A 10,610-nucleotide genomic window follows, 5' to 3' on the forward strand; every position below is an offset into this window, starting at 1 on the left:
TTCAATAATGTTGATTCCAACATAGACAGCGCCAAACGTATTGGATCACCTTGGGTGTGTGTCCTAGGTTTTCGCAGAGCATTCCCTGAGTTGAAGGGGTGTATGGGAGAATGAAATAAATTTCCATCATCAGTAGCAGCTATAGCTTTTGCTACAACGTTCAGCAGCTCCCATTAAACATGGGGTAGGGAAACATCAATAAAGGCGGTACCCTAAGCGTATGACAAATGATTTAATAGAGAAATCAATAAATAGGAATGCGAGTTTATCATTCGTGCTGAAATGTAACTAAAGCAGTCTATCATAAGGCATAATGAAGTGTTAAAGTAAGTTGTGTTGCAAGAGTTTGGCCAGGATGTGCAAGTATAGGGTTTTGGGATAGACACTAGTAAAAAAGGAATGATGGAAATGAGAAAATGACTTTTTGACGACCATAATACTTGGTTTTTTATCGACTAAGTTACCCCATGAACTCTACCCCTTCATGAGTTTACTTTGTCCACTGCCTTTAATCCTAGTATACATGGGCACCCTTATACATCCATACATACCTACGAGATGAGATAAGTCCCCTCCTGAGGTTAAAGAGGTGCAAAAGTTGAACACAAAGACTAAGTCCCCACAAAGCATTTTCAATAGTATCCGAAAAGTAGTTCATAGAAAGGCTTTAGATGAGCAACACTACTGGGCAATAAAATGAAAAGGTGTTCAATATTTCAAGGCTCAATATCCATCGATTAAGAAGAATTTTATAAGGGGAGAGTGCCTTGTATTTCCTTCTCCTGCTAGTCACAAAATTTCCTTCCCTTTCTTTTACAGTTGTTAATTCGTACGAATAATGTAATGATGAGGAAGGAAACGGCATGCACAAAAATGTATATGAAATGAATAACCCATTATTAGGGTTTAGGGTTTAAGCATAAAGTTTCTTGAAGCAATACACCCTGCATATCAACTTCTGAATAAACTGGATATGTTGGAGTCCGGATCCTCCACTTCCACCTGAATATGTTGGGGCCTCCAGCTATAGTATTTATGGGAAAGACTAGGGTTTTAGGTTAGATGGGTTGTATACACTATTGCCCACCACAGCCTGATTCATTGTTTTGGTTATACCCAACATATATGAGTATGGAGGTAATTATTTCCAAAAAGCTTTGCTTCAACAAAAACACAAAAGGAAAAATTAGAAACATTATCCCACACATAGATCCAAACAGAGGTAATGGTCAATTGACCCCATAAAAATAAAATCCACAAAACATAAGAATTGTATCTAAATAAACACTCCACTTAAAGGGCAGAAATGTGGCATGAAATGTTCAATTACAACCCAAAAAGAAACAAATAGTGTCCCGACAATCAATCAGTTCCATGACTGTCACTGAGAATTCTGGTTTTTGGAATCTTGAGCACCTTTAGACTGTTGGTGTCAATATCTGCAGGTGGTTGAATAGTAACCTCATGGGTGAGATCAACATTGAAATGTTGTAGAATTTTAGTGATGAGGCGCCCATATGGGAGGTTCCCTTAGTCACTATTAATGCTGAACCATACCATGTGATTCATGATGATCCAAGACATACAGATTTTCTTTTCACACATCAGACAGTAAATGATATATGCTTCAAAACGACAAACTAAATCACGTCTACCGCCACGGGGTAGTATATTTGATTGGACAATCAAATGTAGCACCTTTGCTACGGTGTTCAAATGGTTGAACGTTATTGTAAGGTTTGGAGAAGATGGAGATTTGCGTAAAATGGTTTCCAAAATCTCATTGGGCACATCCAATTCATTAAAACGGATGGATGGAGGGAAGTACTTTTGTGTGTCCGATGCCTCTAACTCTAGAATACAGTTCAATTCTTCGAGTCCAAATTCAAAATATACTCCTTTGACAAAAGAAATAATTTTGAAGGTTGAGTCAGTCTGCTGAATGCGCATATTGTAGTAGAACAATCTTACTAATACAGGGTAGCAGTCTGTGGTAGGATAGAGCAAATTGGACTTTCCCTCGAAGAGATGGGGGATATTTAAAGCAGAGACATGTTGATACATGACCTTTCTTCCTTGTTCGATGTTTCTAGACTGATAAAGATACCAACTAAACCGCCCTTTATCAGAGTCGAATAAACTTACCTAGGGGGGTGAGGAACCACACATAAACGAATCTCCGTCGTCATCAGTTAGAGAACATCCATCGCTCTTAAAATCACTGTCACTCTCATACTCTACGACTGTAACTTGGAATGTTCCTAGAAATATTCTAGATTCCGATGGTGATCCCGTAGATATGTTGGGTATAGTTTCTGGGAATAGAAGACTTGGGGATTTTGGTGTATATATGTGAACTGGGGATGATGAAGGACCCATTACTTGCTTTAAATCGTCGTTTATTTCAGGGTCTCCAAAGACTGTTCCTGACTGCTTTTTTGATGGCATGTATATGATGGTTAGGGTTTCTGGGAAGAAGAGATCTAGGGATATAATAGGGTACAAGAAATGTGATGGAGATAAAAATGGGTGTGATTAAGGTTTTAGATTATAAAGATTCTTGCCCAAGATGTTGAAGAATAGGGTTTCATGTCCGAGAGCAGTAGAGCAGGCAAGGGGGCAGAGGGTTTGAGCTGACGGGAAAAAGAGAGTGGAGAAGATGGAGTGGCCACAAAACTTAGAGGGTAGTTACTGCGGAGAAGAAGAAATGAATGAAGGATTGAGACGTCCGGGTTAGTTGAATCGCGTAGACGATGTGGACTCGTTAGAGAAGGGGAGGAGGTAGAATTTGTTGCACCTGCTGTTCCCTGACCGGTGCAGTTCCCTAGTTCCTCTCACAAGAGGGGAGGGGTGTGGGGCCCACCCGTGTTGAAGAAGCACTAGTTACCAATTATCAATTTAGGCAGTTGACCATTAATTGATTCCATTTGTTTGGGTTTGAAGTTGGAACATTCCTATGCCAACTTGGTTATATTTTCCCGCCAATTAACATATTTTCCCCGCATTACTTTAGTGTCTCTCTTTCTTTCAAGCTCTCATACATAGTGACATGGCAGTTTCTCTCTCTCATTCCTATTTCTTTTGTTGGTTTGCATCGAGCCTTCTGCAACTGTCTCCCATTCGAGATTTCTTTCAAAGTGAACCTACTGCAACTACCATCAATCCTGATTTCCTGGGTAGCGCCTACTATCCTATTGTCGCACTGGATGTCGTCACTTGCTAAGATCTTCTTATTACACCACTCCATCTCCCTCTACCTCTCTTATTCTGTCTCCATCTATCTGTATCTGTCTACCTCTCTTATTCTGTCTCTATCTATCTGTGAAGTTAAATTTGTCTATTCGAGCCTTTTCCTTCCAACAGAGCGCTGCAACGGGGAGCATTATAGCCGCTGGTTCACCTTCTTTCTCTCCGGCAATGGCATTAGCGAGAAAAATGGAAAACCCTTTTTTGAATCGTTCAACAATGGTATAGTAAACCAGGGTGAGGGTAGGGGTATGGTTTGGTTAATCAGGGTCAGGATATAGGTTTAGATAAGCAAGGTTAGTTAATAAGTAAAAAACTGAATTTACATTGTGACCGTTTGACCACCTCTGCCACGTGTCAGGATTCTAAGGGGGTACTTATAGGAACCTACACATTCGGGAACCTGAGAGGGAGAAAAATCCCCATTGAACCTACTAACCTAGGACGCTGGTATGGGATGCTTACTTTTTTTGTTCTTTTTTTTTTTTTTCGATGAGGAAAAAAGGAAGTTTATTATTAAAAAAGAAGAAAAGTATGTACATCATAGACAAAACACTTGGAGGCATCCTTAGTTCGGAGGGTAGGTACATCATAGACAAAATACTTGGAGGCATCCTTAGTTCGAAGGGTAGCCAAAATATGGGATCGGAGAGAGGCCGTCCATTGATTATGTTTTAGAGATATGGGGATAGCAGTAAAGTTAGAGGTGACTTCTGCTACTTCTTAAAAACAAAAAAAGAGCATATTCCAGGGTACAGCTATGTGAGAGTTAGGTCGCAAAAACAAACTAAGACCATGGTTAGATATCCATATCTCCTTTGGATTGAATCTGTTCGAGAGCGCATGTTTCCACCCCTACAAGAATCCTGTTAGCTCAGTCTCCCTTGGGTTAGTTGAACGCGAAATTCCTGTAGACACTAAAACACTTTCGCCATCTAACAAAAAGCAATACCCCCAGCCAGTTAGGCCCATGGACGATTCAGAGAGGCCTGCGTAGCACAGAATAGGGAATGGGATATCGTTATTAGGCAGGGTGCTACAATTAGGGGTGCATGTTATATTCTGGGGGGTAGGGGATGTGAGTGCATTAATAGGAGGAGGGGTTAAATTCAAATAGCAGATCCAACGATTGACATTAGATAAAACCAAGTACGGGTCAGCCCAAGACAACCCTCTTGAGACCTTATTTCTTACAAACCACACAAAATAACAACTTAAAATAAAAATGGAAAAAAACCAGGAAGGAGAGGTCAAATCCAGAGCTTTGAAATTGAGAAGGGTGGCACAAAGATGTGCAATATTGGGACAGCTAAGGTGGTCTGTTCTCAGGCCGAGGGGCCTAGATGCCCAGACATGCTTAGTCCATTCACAAGATATAAAAAGATGCCATTGGGTTTCATCATGAGCACCACAAAGAAAACATGTAGGCTCGATCGGCAGCCAGTGAGAGATAATATCCTTGACAGGTAAACCTGCATGTAAGACACGCCAAAAAAACATTTTAAATTTTGGATGAAGTTTAAGTTTCCAAAATAAACACCACCAAGTGGACAGATGCTTGTTATGGTGATTAGTGGTTTGTAGATAAGAGGCAGCCTGTCGAGTGGAGAAAGTCCCAGTTTTTGTCAAGGAGCATTTCCACTGATCCTCAGAGTCTGAAATACAGTGTCTTGAAATTTCAGAAAAAAAGCAAGGAGGGAATAAATCTTTTAGTAAAGAAGAATTCCAACCAGAGTTAGAACTGAGATCACTTACCATTTGTACCGACGTGTGTAAGAAGGTTGGTTGAATACAATGGGTTGGTATTGTAGGCACCCAGGGATCATGCCAACAGAAGGTAGTTTTGGCATTACCAATATCTTTGCACACAATTTTATCCCTTGTATCATTGTATGTACCATGCTACCGATAAGGTATCAGCACGGTGATGGTATCAGTGACTAGCAAAACAGGCACGTATTGCCCGATACGATACCGATACTTAGAACCATGATCTCTTCGAAGAAAACAATGAGAATGAAATGTTGAATAAAAAATTAATAAAATAGAAAATTGAAGAAAAAACAAAAAAAAACCCCGAATGTAGTAAAAACTATGAGAGACAAGAAGTGGGTGAGTGCTTTCATTTTGTACTATTTTAATGACACAAAAAAAAAAGTAAAAAATAGAAGATGAATGGTAGATTAAATAGATTAGCAGGTTACTAGGTGAAAAGGAAGGGCAATCTGGGTATTTAAAAACATAAGGGTAGAAGGAGATGTAAAAAGTTTAAAAGTAGGGTAGTATATTAGAAAAGAAGTTTAAGGTAGGGTAGTTTTAATAAATATAGGTTAAGTGTAGGGTAGTGATAGTAATTGTCCCTTATAAGAAACATTACAGATGCTAATAGGCCTGAAGTCATTGGTAGTGTTAACATCATCATGCTTGGGGATCATACAAATCAGGGTATGATTACAACCTTGAGGAAGCAACCCAGTGGAAAAAAGTGAATGCACAAGCTGAATCACATCAGGGTCAATAAGGTCCCAAAAAGTTTGATACAAACTGTTCCTGAAACCCATCCATTCCAGCGGCTTTGAAGGTCCCCATAGAAAAAAACTACTTGGCGGATTTCACTTCCTAAAGGGGGCGAGAGGAGAGATCGATGATCCTCCCCATGGATCACTGGGTCAAACAAACCTCCAATGATATCAGAGTCCAGAGGATTAGAGGAAGTGTATATCTTAGAAAGGTGGTTAGAAAAAATGTCAGCTATTAAAATTGGATCCTCAAGAGTATCACCCTCCTCCGAACGGAGTTGGTAGGTGTGCCTTTTCCTAATGTTAAACTTTGCACAAGAATGGTAATATCGAGTGTTCCTATCACCACTAAAAATGTAATCATGTCTGGATTCCTGGAGCCAAATGGCTTCCTCAGCAGCAAAGATCCACTTCAAACGCATGGAGAGATCGCTGATATTCAAGTGTTGTGAATCAGAAAAAGACATGTTTTCCAAGATTCCAAGCCGGTCAAGGTATTTAGTTTGCAGATGTGCAATGTTTCCAAAAACCTGCTTGTTCCAATTAAGTAACAGCTTACTAAAAGAAGGTAGCTTAGAATGGAGGGTTCCGGGAGAGAGGGTGGCCCATTTATGGGAACACCAGTCCTTCAAATCAGGTTGATAAGTCCAGGCAAATTGGAAATGAAAACACTTCTTAAAGGATTTCACATAAGGAGAGGTGTGGATGACAATGGGACTGTGATTCGAGCCAGTCGAAGGCAATTTGTGCATGCAAGACAGAGGAAAAAGAAGAAGCAAGGCAAGGTTAGCAAATGGTCGGTCCAGACATTGTTTAATTAATTTGGGAGGGCGTTGTTTATTAGTCCAAGTAAAGGGGGATCCAGGGAAAGACAAAAGTTCAAGGGAAATGCCCATTCACAAGTATCAATATAATCGTCCAACACTCCCCAAAATCTATGGTGGTCAGAAGCGTGAGGGGGAGCATATGACACAGACAACAATCCATGGGGTAATATTCAAGCCGTTGACAAGGATGGAAATAAAATGTGCATGGAGATGAAGCAATTGGTGTCTAAGACCAGGTTTAGCAAGAACCCAAAGCCCTCCCTTTAAACCCTTTACCCCAGTACTAGGTAAAGAGGCCACCGAATAGTACTTGGAATTAAGATCCTTACAACAACAATCATCATAATTCACCACCTTGGTTTCACAAAGGAAAATTAGATCAGGAGAGAATTTAGTTAAATGATGATGAAGATAGCGGCGTGTGAAACGATTATTTAAACCCCTAATGTTCCAAGAGAGAAGAATCATGATGGCCCCAACAAACAGTCCGTAGAAAAACAAAGAAAACATACAGTTAGAGAACATAAGCACACCAAACCTAAAATAGAAAATAGAGCATCCTAAAGCAACAAGAGTAAATAAACAAGAAAATTGGAAAACAGGCAACAAAGAACTACAGTAGGCAGACAGTACAACCAACACGAAAGTAGAACGTAAAAGATAACTAAGAATTAACAGTAACCTTCGGGGGTAAAATCCACGGCTCAAATATTGGCCTTCCAGTAGAAACCAGGACAGGGAGAGGTAAAGGAGAACAACAGAGAAAATATTCCAAAATTCAAAGACACGAGAATAATGATCAGAGAAAGAGTAACTTACCTGGGGTTTGACGGAAGGATCTTCGGGGTCACTGAGACAGTAGGTGGGGATGGAGGAGTACACAGGAGGATGAACAGGCAATTCGTCGTTATCAGAGACCGAAACGGCAGAAAACCAATCTTGAAGCATAGCAATGAGCAGTTGGGGATCAGAGGACAGTTCCAAAACATGGGAAAGAGAGTCCTTGAGTTTGTCAAACTCCGCGAGCACACTAGAAGGCCATGCAGGAAAATTTATTTTGCGCTTCTTAGACACAAGCAGCGCGCTCTAAGCACCCACAAAAATTGCACCCGAAGACACAGCTTGTTGAGAATACTGCGCCTCTAAAGAGCCAACACTAGCGATGACCATGTTGTGGAAGAAATTTACAGATTCAGAAACTTAATGGATGGACACTGTAGGAGGGGCCTCAGACAATGGAGTCGGCACAAATATCGGGCTCGCTGCATCAAGACAGTTCCATTGCAACTCTTCAGCCATTGAAAAGAAATTTGAATGAGTCTGTGTCTGTACAGCATTCAGTTCGGGCAAATTCTTAGTATCAAAAGTGCCAATTGAATCCCTTCGGGCCATCTTAGGTAGTACAGTAATGGCCGAAACTGAACAATCCTCTACAAAAGCCTGGTTGATAGGGGTTTGGTCCATGGATTTCCTTTCGCCTTCATATGAGACCTCCAAAGCAGACGAAGATCTTTCAGCCCTAATAAGGCTTCGCTCATTAGGCACAAAGTAAATATTGACCTGTCTAGGAGGAACCGCAACACAGCGGTAAAAGCCTAACGGGGGTAGGTTTGGATCAGGGGCCCCCCTCAGAAAAGGACAAAGATGGATGTCATGACAGATACATTCGCATTACTCACAAAAAAGCAGCAGTTCATAACAAATCTCCACAGGGTAGCCAATACCCAACTCGTTCCGGATCTTAGAGGAAATACTAACGTACCAGCGCTTCTTAAAAGCAATTTTGACTCTGGCAGTCCCCCGTCGTAGTCCCAAATCAGCAAAGTTTAGTTGAACCTCAAGTGCCTTACCGGCACACAAAACTGCTTGGCGAACCAAGTTGGCCGAGAAACACTTATCAAGTATCCCACTAACTTGGGCCCAAATCTGGACCGTTTCCCTTTTAAAGAAAAAATGTGGGTCATCAAGAGGGTGCTGGAACACTTGTATCAAACATAGATTGAACCACTATGGTACTAACGTCAAAATTTGATCCCTTTGAGTCGAAGTTTGGCATTCAGTATAAAAACATGCCTTCTCAAAACAGCGAATAGTCATAACTCCAAGAGGCTTCCATAGCCTACCAAGAAAGTTGCCAAGAACCCCCCTTTGAGGTTTGGGAAAACCAATAGTAAACCCATAAAGAGAGCGAGCTTCCACGTCAGGGGCATCCACTGGGCAAGAGTTTAGTGCTGAAATCCATATATAACCCGGTAAGGCTTCATTAATCTAGGAACTGCGATGGCGACCATAACGATCCGAAGACCGGTGATAGGGACGATGGCAAGAATCAGAGTGCCTAGAGGCCATCAGAGTGCTCAACCAGAATCAGGGAAGCAAAGCAAGCTTTAGTACACAGCCATAGGACACAGCAATCAGTGGGATGAACAAGGAAGTAGAACCACTTAGTGCCAAAGTAGAGGAAATGGCAGAGGAGAAGGAGTAGAGAATGGAGAGAAGAAGAGGGGAGCAAAGAGAGCCCAAAGCGCCAATGACCCTTGGAATACCTCAAGTGCCTTACCTAACAAAAAATTAGGGTTATGAAAGAACTACTTTGTGTGACAGGTAATGTCATGTAGGGGTATGATGGATGACATGTCCTAAAGTGCATGATTACCCATGTGTATGAAGAAGTGTTTGTAGTATGAGAGTGCAGGAGATAGTAATGTCACTAATGTGAGAGAGGGAAGGGATAATTTAAAGGGTAAATTACATATCAGCCCCTGGTTTTTAATCGAAACTCATATCACCCCCTAGGTTCCATCATGTATAAGTTCCTATAAGTACCCCCCAGAATGGCGACATGTGGCACTACCTGATCTAACGGATGACAATAATCAACCTTAACCCAACTTGACTCTAACCTAACCTAACATTCTCTCTCCTTCCTCACTCCTCCCCATCCATTGTTTCTCTTTCTTTCTTCTTTTCCGGTAAACACCACCTCACACCTGCAACTCCTCTCTCACTCTCAGTCCAACCGCTCCACTTCCCTGGTTTAAATCTAGACCATTTTTGTCTTCCTTCTTCTTTTTCCCACGTTTCCCTCCCTCAGATTAGCTAATAACAGTACCGGTTTTCTTGGCTTGCCTTATTACCATTAATGGCTTCTTCAAGTTTTAATTTTGAGGATCTCCACTTAAGACTCTCTCCTCTATAAATGGGAAACACAGGTTCTTTGGCATCCCATGACCCTCTGCCTCTTCTCTCCATTCCATCCACCAGGTACACAGAAACCCATCCCTTAGATAGGTAAAGAATGCCTCTTATAGTTCCATGTCGATCTTCTCCTAAGATCTCTCTGTCTCTCCTCCACCAGAGATAATTAAGGAAGAGAAGAAGAGAAATTTAACTCAGTCCAACATTGATTATGTTTTTCTTTAATAATTTGCGTTGCAGGCACATCAGTTTGATTACCATAAGTTAAGATTGGTGGTTAACCCAATAGCTAATTAGAAATATGAGTTGCAGACGATGAAAGGGGGAAGAGACAGTTGTGGATTCTTGTCGAGTCCTTCCGAAATAAGCAAGGGAAGGGTGGAAAAAGGGGGAAAAAATTGGTTAACAACTCAAGATATTAGAAGTTTGTTCGACTGCAAAAACTCCCTCCAGAGAGACACCATTAACACAGTGAGTCAAATAAACTGTTTTCCTTTTATTTGCTTTTAAGGAACCTCGAAAACAATGGGGCATGAATCTATTTTCTCTCAAAAAATTAAGAGGAAGAAATAAACAAACAGTACAACTGAGAGAAGAAGAGGACATATTCAGTTGTTGTCATTAGGGTACAGCCTGAAATTATGAACAAATTGGAATCCAAACACAAATACACGAATTTAATAAAGATACAAACTTTAACAAATTTGATTTGATTGAGAACAAAGTTAAATTTCTCATCCCTTAGTAAGGTAAAGAAGGCTTCTTATAGCTCCATCTTGATCTTCTCCTAAGATCTCTCTTTCTCTCCTCCACCAGAGAT

This window comes from Telopea speciosissima, chromosome 6 (assembly GCF_018873765.1).
Source record: "Telopea speciosissima isolate NSW1024214 ecotype Mountain lineage chromosome 6, Tspe_v1, whole genome shotgun sequence".
In the NCBI taxonomy this organism is placed as follows: Eukaryota; Viridiplantae; Streptophyta; class Magnoliopsida; order Proteales; family Proteaceae; genus Telopea; species Telopea speciosissima.